Source organism: Rhamphochromis sp. 'chilingali', assembly GCF_963969265.1.
Source record: "Rhamphochromis sp. 'chilingali' genome assembly, chromosome: 5".
NCBI lineage: Eukaryota > Metazoa > Chordata > Actinopteri > Cichliformes > Cichlidae > Rhamphochromis > Rhamphochromis sp. 'chilingali'.
Window position 1 is genome coordinate 436,236 of NC_137932.1, and position 21,598 is coordinate 457,833.

Below are 21,598 nucleotides of genomic sequence, written 5' to 3' on the forward strand. Positions count from 1 at the left end.
AAAAAAAAAAAAAAAAAAAAAAAAAAAAACCTGACCTAGACAAGGTCAAAAACATAAATTATCATTCACAGAAGAAAATGAAACAGCATTCTACTGCTGTGACAAAATACATAAATCCATAAATAACCAAGACAAGTAATTAATGCCATGTTGCATACAACAATTAATAAACCATCATCTCTTATAATGAATGAATTTCATTCAAAATACTACTATAGAAAAACATTCTCATGGGTCCCATCAAAGTATATCAGCAATAAAGCTAATAAACATTATCCAAAGTTAATCACATATATTTACAAAACTCATTTAATCACAGGTGTTGCGCAACAGATTCAATAATCTCAGTGGAATTTAACTCAATGCAAAATCAGAGTCAGAGGGCGCTGCTCTTGCAGCGACCAGCAGGTTGTCTCTGTCTGTCAGTGTTTTAACTTATTTTATTTCATTTTTTTATTCCTTTATCTTATTTTTTTGCCTGAGGAAATCCTATAGCATCGGCTTGTGCTTTGTGGAACTTCTTTTAATGAAGATGGGTTTTTTATTTCGCATGGTTTTATTAGCGTCTTCAAGCAACTTAAAGAAGTCCAGATGCTTTTCTTTGCAAGCTCCTTTGACTACGATGACCTGGATGACTGAGAACCTTCACAGACATTTTGTACCTAGTGCTATTATCATGGTTAATAACACTAAACCATAAGGGTTGTTGCCATTGCACATTGCACTTTTTGATGAAAAATCTAGGTTGTTCTATCAGGCTTTTATTATATTATCTTGGTGAGTGTATGTGATGTGTTGGTTGTCTGTTTGCTTGTTTGTACGGACACACTGCAAATCAATTTCCCGTTAGGGACAATAAAGTTACCATTGACCAATCTCATAGGCCGTTTTGGCATTTCATCAGAAAAGTAACAAAAAACATCCAAAACGGACAAAACTACGAAAATCAAATCACTCGTTCAACTCTAGGTACGTTAAGTCAACATTCGGCCATAATGGAATAAACAAAAACAACAATATTCAATAAATAAAACTAGTAATTGCACTTACTGTCGCTAGCCTAGCATTAGCTTACCGGTGTTTTAGGATTTGCGATGGCGGCTCCGCATTTTCATTAATTGTGACAAAACAAAACAAACAAACAGCTCACCGTTGAGTCGATTGTGAGGTGGTGTAAAGATGAATGAATCGGCCGGGTTATTGCACGCTGTCAACTGGTCTGTAGTGTAAAATTTGTCGATATTTGACAAGTACGCCAACCACAGGGACAACAGCAGCCAGAGGAGCAGGGACATGCAGCTGATTGACCCGGAACTTATACAGGGTTCAGTCCCGCCACAATAAAGGGACTGGCGGAAGTGGGGTCAGAAGTTACCGTGGTTACACAAGGCAGAGGCACCCTTCCAATGCAGGGGTTCGTCAAAAAAACTGAGTCACAGCTTCACAGGAACTAAATGGGACAACTCCCAAAATTCCTACCTTTTCGCAATTGTGAAAATGTTCCCTTTGAACTGCTGAAGACACTGTGTTGATTCAGTGGCAGGATCCTTCCCCCTAAGTCGCTATTTGCTTTAGCGGCGATGACACAAGGGGAGGAATTTGAGCAATGTGTGAGCATCGTAGACTCCTTTCCTCTGAGTGAAAACCATCTCCAGACAGACAAGTCGGCACTCAAGACGTGCTCAAACTAGGACTGCTCACTAATTCTGGTCACCACCTAAAACTGAACTCAAAGCCCTTTATACATGCCTCATTCACACATTCATACAAGCACTTTGCTTCCTATCCAACATTCACACACCAATGAAGGCATCAGGAGCAATTCAGGATTCGATATCTCGCTAAATGTTACCCAAGGATGCTTTGGCAGGTACACTGCCCTCTCCCCTCCACTTTATTTAGAATATAAGACAAAAATAATCAGGCCCCATCTTATCTTAATGACCTTGTAGTACCATATCACCCTATTAGAGCACTTCGCTCTCGCTCTGCAGGCCTACTTGTTGTTCCTAGAGTATTTAAAAGTAGAATGGGAGGCAGAGCCTTCAGTTTTCAGGCCCCTCTTCTGTGGAACCAGCTTCCAGTTTGGATTCAGGAGACAGACACTATCTCTACTTTCAAGATTAGGCTTCAAACTTTCCTTTTTGCTAAAGCATATAGTTAGGGCTGGACCAGGTGATCCTGGATCCTCCCTTAGTTATGCTGCAATAGACGTAGGCTGCCGGGGATTCCCATGATGCATTGAGTTTTTCCTTTCCAGTCACCTTTCTCACTCACTATGTATTAACAGACCTCTCTGCATTGAATCATATCTGTTATTAACCTCTGTCTCTCTTCCACAGCATGTCTTTATCCTGTCTTCCTTCTCTCACCCCAACCAATCACAGCAGGTCTGGCAACAGGGATTACTACACCATAGCCCGATCCAACCTGAAGAGAGGCATCAGAGAGGCAAAGGGGGACTATAGGAGGAGGATTGAGGACCATCTGAAGAGTAATACCAGCCGGCAGGTGTGGCAAGGCATCCAGCACCTAACCAACTATAAGATCAATCTCGGAGCTACGGACGGTGACCTGGAGCTGGCAGAGGAGCTGAATATCTTCTTCGCCCGCTTTGAGACCAGGGTACCGGAGGTATTGGAGTCACAGCAGCAACACGCCACCCATAGCAGCACCACCCTCACCCTGGAAGAGCACGAGGTGAGGCGCATGCTGCAGGCTGTTAACCCGAGGAAGGCGGCGGGTCCTGATGGTGTGCCAGGTCGAATATTGAGGGATTGTGCAGAACAGCTGGCTGGGATCTTCACCAGGATCTTCAACAAATCCCTCGCACAGGCGACTGTCCCACTCTGCCTGAAGTCCTCCACCATAGTCCCCTTGCCTAAGAAGCCCCACATCACCGGCCTGAATGACTACAGACCGGTGGCACTCACCCCAGTGGTAATGAAATGCTTTGAGAAGCTGGTCCGCAGACACATCACAGCAGCCCTGCCCCGCAGCCTGGATCCACACCAGTTTGCCTACAGAGCAAACCGGTCCACGGAAGACGCTGTAGCCACAGCACTCCTGCTGCATTAACTCACCTGGAAGAGCATGGTAGCTATGTGCGGATGCTCTTCGTGGATTACTGCTCAGCTTTTAACACCATCCTTCCACACAAACTGGTGGCCAAGCTACAAGACCTGGGGCTTCCAGACAGCACCTGCATGTGGATCAACAGCTTCCTCTCGGGCCGTAGACAGAGAGTCAGAGTTGGCCATCACACATCCTCAGCCCTGAGTCTCAGCACTGGCTCACCCCAGGGCTGTGTGCTCAGTCCACTGCTTTACTCTCTCTACACACACGACTGCACTCCTCGCCACCACAGCAACATCTTTGTGAAATTTGCAGATGACACCACAGTGGTGGGGCTCATTTCCAAGGGAGACGAGTCTACGTACAGAGACGAGGTGGAGCAGCTGACGTCATGGTGTAAGGCCAATAACCTCCTCCTCAACACTTCAAAAACCAAAGAACTCATAATAGACTTCAGAAGGAAAAAGGCAGAGATCCAACCACTATTCATAAATGGGGACTGTGTAGAAAGGGGGGCAAGCTTCCGCTTCCTGGGAGTCAATATAGAGGAGAACCTTTCCTGGAGTGTGAACACCTCCGAGCTGCTGAAAAAGGCCCAACAGAGACTGTACTTCCTGAGAATTCTCAGGAGGAATAACATCACACAGAGACTGCTGGTGTCCTTCTACAGAGCCACCATTGAGAGTGTTCTAACTTACTGCATATGTATTTGGTACACTAGCTGCACAGGGGCTCAGAGGAAAGCACTCCAAGGGATCATTAACACCGCCCAAAAGATCACTGGCTGCCCTCTCCCCACACTGGAAGTTCTACACAATGCCCACTGTTTTAAAAAGGCCCAAAACATCATAAAAGACACCTCACATCCTGGCCACTCCCTGTTCGAACTGTTGCCCTCAGGCAGACGGTACAGGGCAATCAGAGCAAGGACTAATAGACTCAAACACAGCTGTTATCCAACTGCAATAACACATCTGAATACTACAAAAAAATGTCCATCACGCCACTCTTGTGTTAATCTATGCACGGCCTGAAGCATGTGTGTGGGAATGTATGTGAATGTTTTACTGTTACATCTTATTAGTATTTTAAGTATTCTATCTATTTTATTTATTGAATTTTATTGTTTTATTTTTATTTTGATATTGCTAGGGATGATGCAATGATCGGGGACCATTCTTCATTTCGTTGTTCTCGTGACAATGACAATAAAGTTTCTGATAAAGTCTGATAAAGATGGCCCCGCCCCTCCCTGAGCCTGGTTCTGTTGGAGGTTTCTTCCTGTTAAAAGGGAGTTTTTCCTTCCCACTGTCGCCAAAGTGCTTGCTCTTAGTGGTCGTATGGTTGCTGGGTTTTTCCTCTGTATCTATTATTGTATGGTCTACTGTACAATATAAAGCGCCTTGAGGCGGCTGTTGTTGTGATTTGGTGCTATATAAATAAAATTTAATTGAAAATTAATTATTTCACATTGATCAGCTTTAAAGAAAGGGATAGATCCACACTCACAGGCTGCTTTCTAACCATTTAGTCATAATTTTTATTCACAATCACTTTGGGCCCAAAAAGGATGAATGCTGATCTTCGTGAGCGGTGCTTAACCACAGGCTACAAGTTGGACTGAACTTGTTCTGGAGGAACTCGTCTAGAGTACACCTGGCTCTTTCTTTACACAGATGATGTAAATGAGTAAGAGGATTCCAGCAAGCTTACTGGGTTATTTGGCACAAATGAAGGTTTTAAGTTTTAAGTTGTCCCGTCAGTGTGCTGCTTTCAAGCATAAAATGAAGAGCATGAAATGCTCGAGTACACTCTCTTCTCTGTGCGATGGGACAGACTCAAACCCGAGCAGCCTTTCTGAAAATGTCGCCTTCTCACAATAAGGATCAATGCAACAATTGGCACTTTGCAATTTTCACTCAGTCTCTCTTTCTCTTTGGCTGATGTTTTCCACGGGCAGGTCAATAAGTAGACTTTGCAGGGACACTCTGTTTCACAACTACTCCAAAGTCAAGGAAGAGAGAAGCGCGGCAGGCTGTGCAAGCAGATTAGTAATTTCTGCAGCTTATGGATGCCAGCCAAGAAGCATCTAGCCTCTCTCCACTTGTGCCTTTTTTCAGCTGTTCGATCCATGCCTCATATGGAAATTACTTCTGAAAGTCACACAGGGCACCACACGGGACCAGGAATCTTTTAAATGGCAACAACATTAAAAGAAGAAGAAATGATTAAGTCTGAATCAAATGACATGCGGATATCAACATGGGAGATCTCCAGCGATGAAAGCAGCGGTGGAGAGCGAGACAGGAAAGGGAAGAGCGAGACCAAAACAGGCTATGGTGATGAAACACGTTCAGTGAACACAGGATGGGGGGGGGGTTAGTCTGAACCAACGAGTTCTGGAACAAATTCAGCCTTTAGTTTTAATCCCATCACCAAGTTTAAAAGCCAACCTTTACACGCTCTGAATACTTTGACCAGCGTGCTAGGGGTAAGAGCCACAGATGAATACCCACCTGTATTGTATTGCAAAGTACAACAACAATAAAGCCCTTCTGATTCCGATTCTGACATGTACAGGCAAGCACGTACTCACCCACAGACACACCTGCCACCACACTGTGGGTGGAACATTTATTCTAACACAGATAAACAGCAAGCTGGGATTCAGAGATCACAAAAGTGCCATTTCTATCAAAAGCGTGTGCTCGAGGAGAGACAAAGAAACAGATTCCTTTTAACTGGGTAAAAGTTACCCAGTTCATACCTTTGTTTTCATACTGCACAACTTTCATGACATTTTCTGAACTTTTCATTTATGCATAAGGTGCCAGATTACGGTATCAGTGAGAGGGAACGGTCACGCTCAGCTCGCCGTATACACCGATCAGGTATAACATTTTGAGCACTGATAGGTCACATAAATAACACTAGTTATCTCTTCATCATGGCACCTGTTAGTGGGTGGGATATATTTGAGACCAAGTCAATATTTTTGTCCTCAAAGTTGACGTGTTGGGTTAGGTTTAGGTGTTGGAAGCAGGAAAAATGGGGAAACATGAGGGTTTAAGTGACTTTGACAGGCAGACGAGCTTTAAATGGGTAACATGCGGTATGTTTTTTAAGGGTAACCTTATCTTTTAACCTCTGGCAGTTCACCACTTTTACCTTTGTACCCTTTTAAGCTATTCATTCGTCTGAATGACTTGAATTGCAATAAATAACTGGAAAAATTGGGGTGTGGTAAATCTTTTGACCACTAGTGTGTATTATTATACGGACTTTGCCTCTTTGGATTTTTAGTTCTTTCAAATGTGACAGAACGAGACTGCAGATAAAAGTGGCAGAAATGAGTTTTCTCTGAATGGCGGATGGGCTCTCCAGCACAGGGCGAGGAGTTCAGCCATTCAACAGAGGCTTCACATTGAACGGAGCCAGCTGAGGCAGTAGCCTCCTGGGTAAAGGTGTTCAGGAAGAGGCCTGCGAGTAGACCCAGGACCCACTGGAGACATCATCTCTCTCGACTGTCCTTTTAACGCCTCAGTGTTTCCTGGATAAGCTGAAACTTTCAAACAATGTGCATCATGTGCGAGGGGCCGATGGCGCGATATGGCAGCCTCGCTTCTGTCAGTCTGCCCCAGGGCAGCTGTGGCTACAACCGTAGCTTGCCTCCACCAGTGTATGAATGTGAGAGTGAATGAATAGTGGCATTGTAAAGCGCTTTGGGTGCCTTGAAAAGCGCTATATAAATCCAATCCATTATTATTATTATTATCATTCATAATGCACCACACTTTTCAGCTGCAATCTATTTGTTTTTCAAATGTTAATTTGTGATATTTTAATAATACATGAACATATTTTTGATATTTCCTGCCATGTTTCCATATTTTTAACATCAGTTTTCTTCGTGAATATAGTGGAGTCCATGCCTCGACGTGAGGAGACCAACATAACATGACACAGGTGGCCATAATGTTATGACTGATTGGTGTATCAATGCCCACAGACTCCTGTGTTAAGATGGATAACTTCTGACACGATACAAAAAAAATAGCTTTGCCTCTATGTAGAGCTGGGCGATAGAACGATAACGATATGTATCGCGATATAACTTTTACTCGATAGAAAAATTTAACTATCGCGATAGACCTCGCCGCTCTTGTCCTCTTGAAAAAAAAAAAAAAAAGAAAAAAAAAGAACAGCCGATCCAAATTAAGTAGCGCAGAGCCGAACCAATCACAGCCGCAGCGTCACGTCGCGTGACTTGTTACGTACAGCACAAGTGCCAAGCCGCACATGTGTTTGTTTGGGAAGCAGCCAGCCACCGTACCGCCCGGGTAATGGAGGAAATGAGTGTGCCGACTAGAAAAATCAACCGAGCGTGACCGAAGAGAAAACAGATGATGGTTCCAATGCCGGAGAGATTGTCGAACGGAAGAGCCATAGAAGTTCCGTAGTGTGAAGGTATTTCGGTTATTTCAAGTCTGACAAATAACAGAGTAGCGTGCACTGTAAATTGTGCCGAAAGCAAGTCTGGAAATACAATAAACTGGTGCATGCGCTACGTGCACACGTACCCGGGTATTTTTGAAAACGCAGATTTTTCTATGCGTTTGCGTCCTTTCGTCCACACGAAAACGGCGTTTTTGGTCACTGAAAACGAAGATTTTTGAAAACTCCGTTTTTGCATTTACGTGTGGACCAGAAAAACTGAGAAAACGCAGCGTCAAAGGTGTGCGCATTTTTTGACGTCACACTGTGCGCCACGTTATTGTTTCGGTGAAATGAATTTCTACAATACTGTTACTGTTAATTCTACTCTCTGCAGTGTTTAAATGCTTACACATACACACAGTTACTGTCCCTCCACACATACGACTCGGTTCTGCTTCTATGCCCCAGCTTTGTTTACTTTTTCCCACCGAGGCTTCTAGACTTCTGATTGGCCAACATTTCTGCACGGTTAGGAATCTAGCGCCACCTGCTGCTTTGGCATGTTCATAGCAGCGTTTTCCTTCATTTCTGCCTTTATGTGTGGACGGGATTATTTTTAAAACGAAAACGGAAAATCTCCGTTTTCAAAAATACCCGTGTACGTGTGGACGTAGCCTCAGTCTCTGACTGGAAGCGCTAATTCGTCATTCGGCTTTTGTCAGACTAAAGTAACTGTTAAAACTGTTTGAAAAGCTCAGCTATACAACAAGGAGAGATTGAGAATTTCCTTTTAGTTCTCAGTTTATTTGATATTGACAAAAGTTAGTCAGTTTTGTCTGTTCTTCTGTAAAACAAACTAAGATTTATTTTTAGAATTAATATTTTGTTTCTAAGTGGAATTGACAATTTAGTCTGTTTCGTTTGTTCTATTTTGAAACTTAAACGCTTTAGCGGCTGCCTTTTGTGTAGTTTGCAATATTTGCCTTTATTTATCTGAAAAAGTCTCATGTTCCTTAAGTACATCTACCCTGTTTAACTTATTATGGGAAATAAATATTTAAATAAAAACAAGCTGCTGATTATTTCACATTTTACTTGTGAGCAACGGCACATTTAAATCTTACAAATATAGTTATTTGGCTTATATCGTGATAGATATCGTTATCGCCTGAAATGAAAAAAACATATCGTGATATGAAAAAATCTTATATCGCCCAGCTCTACCTCTATGGATGGTTTACGGTCCATCACAGATGAGAGGGGTAAATTCTTATAGCTGGATGCTGTACTGAGGGATTCTGTGAGACCTCGTCCACTTCTCTGAGTCATTACAATGAACATCTTCTCCGATGTTTGTGCTCTCCGTGCCTTTTAGAATTAGAAGTAATGAGTTGATATGTCTCCGCCACAGAAAGTAGAGCTGCTGTCAGCTGTCAGGGTTAAAGCCCGTATCAAACTACGCTAACGGTTTCTGCATAAACACAGCTTTTACTTTATCTCCATCACGTGACACAAACCACCAAGGACGAGTGCAGCTGAAGACTTTCCTTCATGCTTAAACTTGTCGAACAGGTGCTCCAATAAAAGGACCCTTGTTGGCTTTACATCAGTTTTGCATCACGATTACAGTAACAAGCGCCGATGCCGTGAACGCCAGGAAAACATCTGAGTTCACCATCTCTGTATCAGCCCCGTCTCGCAGCTGCTCGCTGTGTGTAAGAACGGTTCGAGCTTCATGTTAGACTGGCCTGTAGCATCTTCATGTTTACAGGAAAAAACCCATAAAAACAGAGCTGGCTCATGAAAACAGGAAGAACAAGTATATTTTAGCATTTCTGATGTACTGTATAGGTGCAGTCCTTACTGGGTTAACTGGGACATCGTCACTGACTTGAAAGCCCCAGCAACTCACCAAATAACTGTCCTGACATACTTCTTATTGGCCCCACGAAACCCAGCTTATCTTATGGTTTATTGTTATCATATTGGTGCCGGCTGAAATGGCTTTGGTTGGTCAGAACACTTTTTCTATGAGGATAATGAAGCCAACAGTGTTGTGCCTGAAAGTGCTGATATACCCGCGGGCAGCAGCATGCTCTCAACAGTCAGGCAGACAGAAACAGCCCTCTGATGTCACATGAGTAAAGGAGATGTGCTTCTTGTTTATATGTTTCTGCAGTGAAATGATGGATGGGTGAAAGAACAGGCCGGAGAATGCGACGTTGCAGCCGTGCAGCTGTTCCTGTGTGCCTTCGCACTATTACTGTTTGTGTTCCCAGGATGGATGAACAATGCGCTTCCAGGTCAGTCTCTAACTTGCCCTCTCATTACCGAAGGTCATCCTGTTGGAAACACAGCTCTGACCTGTCATGGCAAAGGTTACTCTCGGAAAATGGGGACTGGGGGAAAAATGGGGGGAGGGTAAAAGTGAAGGCAGGAGAAGGGAAGCGGAGAAAGAATTTGCTCACCTTGACTTCTTGGGAGCGGTTCATCCAAGTTTTATCTGGATTTATTTGGCATTTCTTGAGGCCAACAACAACAATGTGATTTCAATTCTCCCAAAAAGCCCCTTTTAAGATCTTCTTCTGTTACAGCCCCCCCCCCGTATCAAGGCTTCTCAGTGCTCGGCATTTGGCACAGGCTGGGGGTGAATGCCTATAGATGGCATTGCTCTTAGATCCCAGCGAGCTCATTAGCTCTGACCCGCTGTTGTGCTCACTCAAACCAGACCGACGACGTGATCGGGGGGAAATTCAAGGGGGGGGGGGGGGGGGGGGGGGGGCATTGGAGCCTAAAAACACTTCCTGTAGTTAAGCCTGGAAGCAAAACAGAGCAGCTCCACAGATGATGTTGAGAAAACAAGTGATACCAAAGAGTGCTGAGATGCTGTCAGTGCAATGTAATCGAGACTTACGATTATGTACAGGAGACATGAACACGGTGGGGCGGGCTGTTTGCTGGAGGGTTTCAACATCTGGATCTTGTATTACACGCCTCTGCAGTTTTGTTTTTTTGACAGCCTTCCTCTCAGCTAAGCAACGACCCTGCTCCCCGTCCATCCACAGGGCTCATCCTCTAATTTTTATCCTTCTCCTTCAGGCCCATGTGAAAAATCCCAATTATCAGAAACATGAGAAGTACAAACGGTTGGACGTGAACTTGGAATATGCTTTAAAAAGAAGGGGAAAAAGCCGCCCTTAACAAGGGCCTTGCCGAAATGTGATTGAATGCGTCAGCAGGTCGTAAAAGGCCCCCTCAAGATCGATGTAATTATGAAAGCTTTATGTGGAGGACTTTCCAGACACGGGAATGACCAGCAACAGGATGAGGAGGAGGGTGCTGCCAGCATTATGTTCCACCAACAGAGCCCCAGTAAGTGAAGAACAAGCAGCTGCCTACCATCAGCAGCTGGAATAGAAGGGGAGGGGGAGGAAAGACGGCATGAAGAAAAGAGGCTTGTAACACCTGCAGCAGGGTGCCACCAAATTTCCCTAGGTTTGTCCGGCCTCTCCGCGATGCACTCTATAAATCCCTGTGATTAGCTACTGTAGCCGGGCTAAGGGCCACTTAAATCAACCCCACAGGGGAAGTTGTAGTGACCTCCCACCTTTGTGATTTAGGCCTAAGTGATTATTAGAAAAACAAAGCCAGCACTGATTCTGTAACCGGAGAGGATGGGAGGAGGAAGGGTGTGATGGAGGTGTATGGGAAGAAGAAGTGCGCGTGATAGTGCGCTACAATAATAAGCAATTATTTGACAGATTCAGGAGAATCGGGAGAAATAACTGCTTGTTATTAAGCTATTAAGCAATGCTGAACCTACAGTCGATTATGCTCCAGCTTTCTGGGAAGGCCAAACAGCAAAACACGACACAGATGTGAATACAGGAGCTAAGCCAGCCAGTTTATGTAGGTAGTGTGGAAAGTGATATAGTTTGTGGAGTCCAAATACTAAATCAGCACATTATCAAGTTTTAAATTGGGTGTAAATCACACTCAACACGTTGGTGTCACAGAATTCCACAACATTAACCTGAAGCGGTTAACAAATGAGAACGTGCTCGACCCAAACGGCATCGAGTCCAGAAATCACAGTTAGGCCACCGAGTGAAGCAGCAAGTCTGCAGAGGTCTGTAAACCTGCTGGGATGGCACAGCTCAGGCAGGATCACTGCTGCTGACAGCTGACAGAGGCCAGACACAAGTGCACCCAAATGGGACAGAGAGTAAACTGCATTTCTGCACAGTAAAAACAAAACAACATGACCAACAGACGCCTGTGAAGAATATTTTGCAATAATTCCTAGATCTGGTGATACCGGTGTAATGTTGGGCAACGATAAGAAAATGAAATATGGCGATAGAATATGGGTAAAATGCGCATGCACAGTGCCTTTGTTTTTGTACGCACATGGCATTTTTCGGAGAACGAGAAGAGCGAAAGCAGATCGTTGAATGAAACAGATGAACCTGAACTGGTTTGTAAAAATGCTGCAGCTTCACTGGTGTGGAACTGGTTTAGCTTTCGTCCGTCAGATACACAACAAAGCACTATTTTTGGTAGCGCATGCTAGCGGGCCGTCGTTATTACCGTGTTGTTTGGAAAATACGGCGCACTTAAAATCAATCCTTTGATTTTCCTGAAAGTCGACAGCGCCCCTTATAATCCCGTGCGCCTTATGTATGAACTCTGGTTGTGTTTACTGACCTCGAAACGATTTTATGTGCACGGCGCTCGAAAATCTGTCAAATGTTTCAGTACGACTTTGCTAAGCTACGAAGCCGCACCTCCGCTTGAGCCTCGCGGAGTGATACGTACTGTGCTTCAGCATAATGTTACCGTATTGTGTGTGTATGACCTCTTTTTAAGTTTTGTGGATGTTATACATGGTTATGCTGAGGACATGTCGGCCAGTTTCCACTGGAAATGCCTTTTGGTTAAACTGTCAGCGAGGAATTTGCATTTGCACTGTTACATTTTATATAACTTTAATGCAAAAAACAGCTGCTTGTTTAAGTGAAAATACATTGTTGGGTTTTTTTCCACGAATAAAGTTGAGGAGTTGTAAAGTATTTTGTCTCGTGTCAATTATATCGTCAGTTATATCGTTATCGCAAATTTTCGAATGTATATCGTGATAAATATTTTTGGTCATATCGCCCTGCTCTAGATCTGTGTATATATGAGGAGACAGAGATATGGCAGAACAGTCTGTGCAACACGTCACTGTGTCTTCATCACAGTTTTTTAAAGTGGGAGTTTTAGTGCATCCAGGCAACACGGAAAGCAAAGCAGATCACTTTTTGGCCATTTGGGTGCATGGCTCCTATAAGGGTCTTTTACAAAATGCATTTAAGGTCTCGAGTAATAGCACATCTATCATATTTATTGTCAATCAGTGGCAATATGACAGCAAATGCAGGCGTAACTAGAAGGAAACTCAAAGTGCCGACACTGCCAAGGCCGATGCGTACTCAGCAGTTTTAGAGAAAGTAATCCAGATGCATCCAAATTTGATGGGCCCTTCCTGTCCACGTGCTGCACCACTTCACGATTAATAAAATTCTGAGTGGTAGTTTTCCAAAAACACACAAAACAGCACTAACTAAGCAGAAAAAGGACAACACCAGATATTGCTCACAGAATATGAAGCGGTTCAGTAACAAGTGGAAAAGATGCTTCTGTGAAAATTCAACTCCAGAGCAGTACAGCAGCAGAGCAAGATTCAAGGTTAACAATATACACAGTATACAGCGTACCGAAATGTGTTGTTTTTGAGTCCTTCGGTGAGTAAATTAAAGCTAGTCAAACTAAAGCTGAGACAATAGAGTAACAGAGTGATAAAATGGTCAGATTTAATACTGAAAAGAATATCATTCATTATATTTTTGGACTATCTAAAGTTGCAATCTTTTTGCTTTTATTACATTAGAAACAAAGTATCTTTAGGTTTCAGATTCTGAAACATTACACCAGTTTTCTGACATTCAGCAAAAATGAATGAGCCTATAGATGAACTGATAAAAAGGGAATAATCGTAGTATAAACTGGCTAAACCACATTACGGTGCTAATGTTAGCCACACTGAGCATTTTCTTCAACATTTAGGACATTAAGGGCTAGGGATACCGCTGTCTTCTTCCACACAAAATTGCTGGATGACCTGTAAACAATAGCTGCTGTAACAGCCGTTGACATGTCAGTGAGCTGGACTGAATCCTAGTTAATAATGTTACCCTCTTTCAAAACTTAAAACGTAGTTTCTTACTCGCAGTAGCTTTTTTCACAAGGAGCTCAGCTCCTTGTTGAAGACTCGATACTGCCCACTGGTGGCATGTGTGTGCACTGCGCTACATTAGGCAAGGCAAGGCAAGGCAAATTTATTTGTATAGCACAATTCAACAACAAGGTGATTCAAAGTGCTTTACAGAGACATTAGAAACAAAAACAAATAAAAAGCATGATTTAAAATTGATTAAAACAAGCAAACAAACAAACTAACTAAACACACACATTTCACACCTGTTCGCGCGATCTGAACCCTTATCGTAAGGGGAGCTACCAGTCCTTCTGTGGACGAGCTACTTTCTATTTTAAATTCCCTGAATTTAAAATACTCTCTAGACCCAGTCTAGACCCAGCTGGGGAGCTACCCAGAGCTCTAACCCACTTAACAAACAAACAAAACAAACAAAACAGTATATAAAATCAAAACAGATAAAATCAGAAATAGATAAGATCAGTAGTTAGTGTAAGTTTTGAAATTTAAGCTTAAAAGTGTGGATTTGGTGCTTTATTCAAATGCAGCTGAGAACAGGTGAGTCTTCAACCTGGATTTAAATAAACTGAGTGTTTCAGCTGATCTGAGGCTTTCTGGGAGTTTGTTCCAGATATAAGGAGCATAAAAGCTGAATGCAGCTTCTCCGTGTCTGGTTCTGACTCTGGGAACTGATAAAAGACCGGATCCAGATGACCTGAGGGATCTGGAAGGTTCATACTGGGTCAGGAGGTCACTGATGTATTTTGGTCCTAAACCATTCAGAGCTTTATAGGCCAGCATCAGAACTTTAAAGTCTATCCTCTGACGGACAGGCAGCCAGTGTAAAGACCTCAGAGCTGGACTGATGTGGTCCACTTTTTTGGTCTTAGTGAGGACTCGAGCAGCAGAGTTCTGAATGAGCTGTAGTTGTCTGACTGATTTTTTAGGTAGACCTGTAAAGATGCTGTTACAGTAATCAAGCCTACTAAAGATGAATGCATGGACTAGTTTTTCCAGGTCCTGTTGAGACATCAGATCTTTTATCCTTGATATATTCTTGAGGTGATAGTAAGCTGACTTTGTTATTGTCTTAATGTGTTTTTCTAAGTTTAGGTCTGCATCCATCACTACACCCAAATTTCTCGCCTGGTTTGTGGTTTTTAGATGTATAGATTGAAGTTCTCTGGTGACCTGTAATCGTTTTTCTTTGGCGCCAAAGACTATTACCTCAGTTTTGTTTTTGTTTAGCTGAAGAAAATTGTGGCACAACCAGTCATTAATTTCCTCAATGCATTTACCAAGAGCCTGTACAGGGCCTCGGTCTCCTGGTGACATTGTGATATATATTTGTGTGTCATCTGCATAGCTGTGATAGTTTATTTTGTTGTTGTTTATAATCTGTGCCAGTGGGAGCATGTAGATGTTAAACAGAAGGGGTCCCAAGATGGAACCTTGGGGAACTCCACATGTGATACTTGTCTGCTCAGATGTGAAGTTACCTGTTGATACAAAGTATTTCCTGTTTTCTACGTATGTTTTGAACCAGTTTAGTACAGTTCCTGAAAGACCTGCCCAGTTCTCCAGTCGTTTGAGTAATATGTTGTGGTCAACTGTATCAAATGCTGCACTGAGATCCAGTAAAACTAAGACTGACATTTTTCCACTGTCTGTATTCAGACATATGTCATTAAACACTTTGGTCAGAGCGGTTTCAGTGCTGTGGTTCTGCCTAAAACCTGACTGGAAGGCATCGTAGCAGTTATTCTGTTTTAAGAAGTAACTGAGCTGTTGAGAAACTGCTTTTTCAATGATCTTACTTAAAAATGGGAGATTTGAGATCGGCCTGTAGTTGTTCATTTGTGTCTTGTCAAGATTGTCCTTTTTCAGTATAGGTTTGATTACAGCAGTTTTTAGTGATTCTGGAAACACACCTGATAATAAGGAAAAGTTGACGATCTGTAACAGGTCTGACTCCAAAGTCTTTGAGACCTTTTTGAAAAAACTTGTTGGCAGGACATCTAAACAGCAGGAGGAGGAGTTCAGTTGACCTAAGATGTCCTCCAGGTCTTTGCTGTTAATAGGGTCAAACTGTTTCATGGTGTTTAAACAGTTTTTCGGTGGACACAGTACATATCCTGGATCTGCTGTTGATGTACCAACTGCTTGTCTAATCTTTTGGATTTTGTCTGTGAAGAATTTGGCAAAGTCATTGCAGGCCATGGTCGAATGAAGTTCAGCTGCCACTGGCACAGGAGGGTTTGTTAGCTTGTCAACTGTAGAAAATAAGACCCGAGCATTATGGCTGTTTTTAGTGATGATGTCAGAGAAGTAGGACCTCCTTGCACTCCTCAGTTGTAAATTATAATTGTGAAGTTTCTCTTTATAAATGTCATAATGAACCTGGAGGTTTGTTTTTCTCCATCTGCGCTCAGCTTTCCTACACTCTCTTTTTTCATTTTTCACTAGTGTGGAGTTTCTCCATGGAGACTTTTTCCTTCCAGAGATAACCTTCACCTTAATGGGAGCAATAGTGTCCATTACATTTAACATGTTAGCATTGAAGCTATTGACGAGCCCATTGACTGACCCTCTGGACAGGCCAGGTGTTAATGGGAAGACCTGGTTAAAAATCTCACTACTGTCGTCAGTTATACACCGTTTTGTGATCACTGCTGTTGATATATTTGTGTGGGCTGAGATTTTACTTTCAAAGAAAACACAGTAATGATCAGATAAGCCCACATCAGACACAGTAATGTTTGAAATGCTCAGGCTCTTGGAGATCAGTAGGTCGAGAGTGTGTCCTCTATTATGTGTGGCCTCTGTTACATGCTGAGTCAGCCCAAAGTTGCCCAGAGTGTTACTCAGGTCTTTAGTCCCTTTGTCCTGAGGGTTGTCCACATGGATGTTAAAATCCCCAACAACAGATCACAGACAGCAGTTCACTGAGGTCATTAAAAAAGTCTGTGCAGTATTTGGGAGGCCTGTAAACATTAAGAAACACAACTTTGGATGGGGCCTTCAGCTGTAAAGCCACATATTCAAAAGACTGAAAACTTCCAGGAGATAGCTGCTTACATTGAAATGGTTCATTAAATAAGACAGCGACCCCCCCTCCTCTCCTGCTCACCCTGGCCTCACTGATAAAACTGTAGTTAGGAGGGGTCGTCTCGATGAGAACAGCTCCACTGTTACTTTGGTCCAACCAAGTTTCAGTTAAAAACATAAAATCAAGGCTGTGCTCAGTGATTAAATCATTAATTAAAAATGTTTTCCCAGCTAAAGATCTAACGTTTAATAAAGCCAACTTAAGTGTTTTAGAGGTATTACTTGTCCCCTCGTGTTTGGGAGCAGTCTGTGGCACACAAGGTATGTTTACTATATTTAAAGATCTTTTAGAGAGCAGCTCTCTGTGTTTTGACCAGGCCACATGTCTCCTGTCACCTAAAAGTACAGAGATTTTAAAACCTTCTAGTAAACAGGGTCCCAGCTTCTCCTGGGAAAAGTCACCACTGCCATAATCCTCGCAGCCCGGACCTTCCACACATCACGCATCAGACTGCGGAGACAAAGCATGAAGGTGGTAAAGAGGAACTAAGGGGGGCGAGGCTGGGCAATGTGACTTCGATTGCTCTGTTGAGGGTGGGGCTCGGTGGCGAACCTTTGGCTGCTTTGGTGGGGGGTTTATGGGGGACAAAAAGGGATTGGGACGGGGGGTAGATCTGAGCCCAGCATTGACCCGCTCCATCATCTCTTCAGTGAATTTCAGGTGTGGGGAGGAGGGAGAAAGGGAGGGGGAGGAGGGTGATGGGGGTGATGGCCTGTCAGGGGTTTGGGGTACTGGGGAAGATCCTGGTCCTGGTCGTTGGTGTTGTTGAGAGAGTTGGAGGCAAATAGGGACCCCTCTTCTTGCCTCAGATGTCTCTCCTTTCTGAGGCTCTTCCCGGGTGGGGGCAGATGGAGCTCCTCCTCAAGGTTTCTGCTGGGCTTTGTCTGTTCTTGGAGTACTGTTTGTTCCTCTTTATGAGATAACTCCTCGTTTATCTCAGCCTTGGCACCAAGCACAGATGGATGACGTATGGAATAAAACAAGTTGGAGGTGAACAGTTTCACCCCTGACTTGTTAAAATTAAATCCATTTGCTTTAAACAGATGCCTGCGTTCCCAAAAAATATTAAAGTTGTCGATAAAATGCACTGAGTGGTCAGCACATGCTGATATGAGCCATTTATTCAGTGTAAACAACCTGCTGAATCTCTCGTCTCCTCCTCTGACCGGCGGTACAGGTCCACTGATGAATACAGCTGCATTCAGAGAGTTTACAGTGTTTAATAATCCAATAAAGTCCCGTTTCAGAACCTCCGATTGTTGTTTGGACACATCGTTTGACCCTGTATGCAGAACAATGTTTGTCACAGTTGGATATTCATCTGCAATTTGAGGAATTCTCTCCTTCAGGATGTTGACCATATCGTTAGGAAAGCAGAGGACTTTAGTGTTCTTACCGCACATGCTTTGTACATCCTTTACAGCAGAGTCACCCACAATCAGCGTTTCAGGCCTAGCCTTTAGCTTTCCCCGTGGATTTTCAGGCCTTACTTCGCTACTTTTAGATGGATGGTTGTCCGATATAGATCCAGGGTCCTTTGATAGTGGAGCAAATCTGTTCTGCAGTTTCACATTCAGTTGTTTTGAAGGTTTGTTGTTAACCTTCCTATTCACGGTTGTCCAGTCCTGTTTCCTCTCGTGTACAGGGGTAGAAGAGCTTCTCTGTCTCGTAGGAAGTGAAGGCCAGTCGGTTTCAGAGATTTCAGCTCGCTGTGCCCTGCCTGTGATACGTCCTCCCCCTTCCAGGAGACATGATTTATGTCTTGGTTTTGCACCAAGACAGTCCAAGGGGGGATTATCACTTGAGGATTTATAATAATGCACAGAGTCTACTTTCTTGGTCATGTTATCTGTGCTCCTTAGCTGTGTGCTAGCTTGCTCATCGCCATTGTTTTGAGTCAAAGGCAAGGTTGTTTCATTTCCACACAGTCCATTTACCTCCACGTTTACTTCTAAGCGATGAATTTTTGTCTCCAGTGCTGCAATCTTCTGCAGGAGGCTGTGGTAGTCATCTGTGGAGAGGGAAGGCATCTTGTTGCTAGTTAGCCTAGAAAGGTGCTAACCGCTAGGCTATCGAGGCTGCTCGGTGCCCAGACGCTGTAATCAGGCTTCAGCTGTGTCTAGGCCACAGACACACGGAGCGCTGAGGATAAGGTAACCATAAAATGTTGCTGTTTCTGTTAAGAACACTTTAGTCCTAATGATCTATAAGTGTCCAGAAGCTATCGCAGGTAAGCTCATATGGAAAAAAGGGAAAAAATCAGCATAAAAATCAATAAAAATCAATAAAAGAAGCAAAGCATTTAGAGAGCAAAGAGATGAAGCGTCCACACTCACAAAGGGGGAGGAGTTAAAAAAAAACATTACCTGATATTCACCTCCACTAACTCTACACTTTAACATGTTCTATATGGCCCATGACTTAATCTAATCCTTGACCTCTGTGATCTTTCAGAAACACTTGCGTGCTGCTCATGCACTCAGAAAGTAGTCGTGCAGGTTTGTCGCCGATCTGAAAACAATACAAATGAACAAAAGACCAGATCGACGTTAACAAGCTTCAACCTTGGGGGTGGGCACGATACACGGAGTCCAAATTACCATCAGGGGGTACACCTCACCCCTGACGTCGTTGCCCACCTCTCAATTTTAAATACACGTAGACATTGAGGGCTAGCAGGAGGGACCATGCACTTACCTGCTGCTCTCTGGCAGGTAGCTCCATGCCCTCCTGGGTTTTAAATGCACCTTAGAACACACATACATCAACACTACAATGAGCGGGTGGAGGGAGGTTTGGAGTCTTCTCTCACCCCCGTTCTCTGCGACCTGCTGGAGCGGGGGGGCTAGGAGGAGGAGTTGGCCGTCCGACTGCGGTCTGGAGTGTGGGGCCTCCCTGCTGCTGCGGAGTCGGGGCGGTCTGCCTCCCCTCACCGCAGGGAAAAGGGTAACACCACCTGGGTCTGGGTGCAGTTCCCCCCTCCAGGGGCAAGGGTACCTAGACCCGGTTCGTAGAGTACGCTTGGGGAGTGTGATCGTGTGTACAGCGTCTCTTTATGTCTGTCTCCACGTTGGTTGAGTGTGGAGTAAGTGCATATGAGAGCATGAGGGTGGGAATGGATGTTTGTATCTGTGTGTGCCTGTATGTCTGTGTCTATATGTCAGGTTGGGTGTCAGACGCCACCTCTCTGGGGACATCTCAGGCCCTCCAAGGTTTGGAGGCCTATCTCCCCCTACCACCACTTCCCCTGCCAGTGGCGGACTCCCTCAGACATCGGTGCGTTGGTGGTTCTTTGTGTCCGGGGGTGGGTGTCCAGGTACACACCGGCTCACTCCTTGGTGGCTGCTTGTCGGGGCCTGGAGCCTGGGGCTCGCTCGGGCCACTTCGGAGGTGGGGTGCCCCCGGCCTCTCGGCCTGGGGCTCGGTCACTCAGGCACGGCTGGCTGCCGGCGGAGCTCACGGGCGCGTCACTGCAACTCCCCCTGGCTTCTGCTCCGCGGCTGCTGGGCGAGCCCTCATCTGGGACTCTCCTCAGCTCTTTCTGGGACAGTGGCGCGGCTGCCCCTCTGTTGGTCTTCCTTGGTCTCTTGTGTTCTGGGGGCCTCTGGATGTCTGGAGTTTTGATCTCCTCCATACCTGCTTCATACCCTGGAGGACGGGGCTGTGGCCCCCCCACACCCTCTAGCAGATCGTTACATGGAGAAACCTTTGGAATGCAAGCATGCTGATCCACACAGGTATGCACACAGGTATTCACAGACGCGGACTAAAGCTTTCTTGGCTGCTGCCTCAAAGCACATTGTGCGCTGTCTATCTTGCGTGTTGCACAATATTGTTTATTATTTAGTATCTACTGATATCTACTGCTAGCTAGTTTATTGTGATGGTGCCGTTTTTTTTATTATGTTGCTCTTTGTTGTTTGCTTTCTCTTCTGTTTTTTTTTCTCCATACAGGTGACCCAGGTGTTTTGTTTTTTTTGTTTGTTTGTTTTTTCTTTCTTCTCACCGTCTCTTCTCCCCTTTGGTTTTCTTTCTCTCCCTCTCTTTCTTTCATTCTTTCTCCCTGTCCTATCCCCCAGTCATGTCTGTCCCGTTTGTAGCAACTGAAAATAAAATAAATTCATAATTATAATAAAGGTCAATCAGTGTGCATACTGTATGTACATCCATGCCTGTGTGTATGCATATACCGTATGCACAATATGTGATTGTTTGCATGCAGGTGTGTCTATATAACAGCTCGGCATGCAGCGCAATAAACATGCTTTTCGTCAGCTTTCATCCACATGGAAGACGGGAAACTCTCTGGCTGAGAAAGACAAATATCTGAGTCTTCAGTAGTGGGCTGCATAAGCAAAACAATGTTTTACGCCTGTGTTTGCTTTAAGTTCAACACAATTCAACTCTGATTTTTGGTTTTAAACAATGAAAATCTGCAATGACTGTCGCTATCTAAAGCTAGCCCTAACAGCTAACAAAGAGCAGAAAACGGGAGTGCGTTCAGAAACAAGCAAGAAAGAGCGTGGGTGAGAAGGAAATGCACAGATGGATATATGAAGGAGAGAGGCACTGAGATACAAAGAGAAGGAGGGCGTCAGGTTAACCCAGCCTGCTGGGCGGGAGCTCTGCACACAGCCTTTTATTCAAGTTTATGGATGAAGCGAAGCTAAGCTAATGTCTTTGTCATGTCAAACAAAAGTAATGGATGGAGCTCACCC

The 21,598-nt window shown here is 44.1% G+C and overlaps 1 protein-coding gene across 5 annotated transcripts in view; it reads right to left on the reverse strand.

The window, feature by feature from the left end:
• The window catches only part of disp1 (dispatched homolog 1), a 129,579-nt gene that overhangs the window by 87,083 nt on the left and 20,898 nt on the right, over window positions 1-21,598 (reverse strand). For 2 of the 5 annotated variants that reach the window (XM_080882421.1, XM_080882416.1), the window contains exon 1: window positions 1,151-1,286. The exons of the other annotated variants lie outside the window; for them this stretch is intronic. The gene's annotated coding sequence lies outside the window, so the exon portion shown is untranslated. Of the gene's footprint in view, window positions 1-1,150; window positions 1,287-21,598 lie in introns of those variants that run through there. 5 annotated transcript variants of the gene reach the window in all.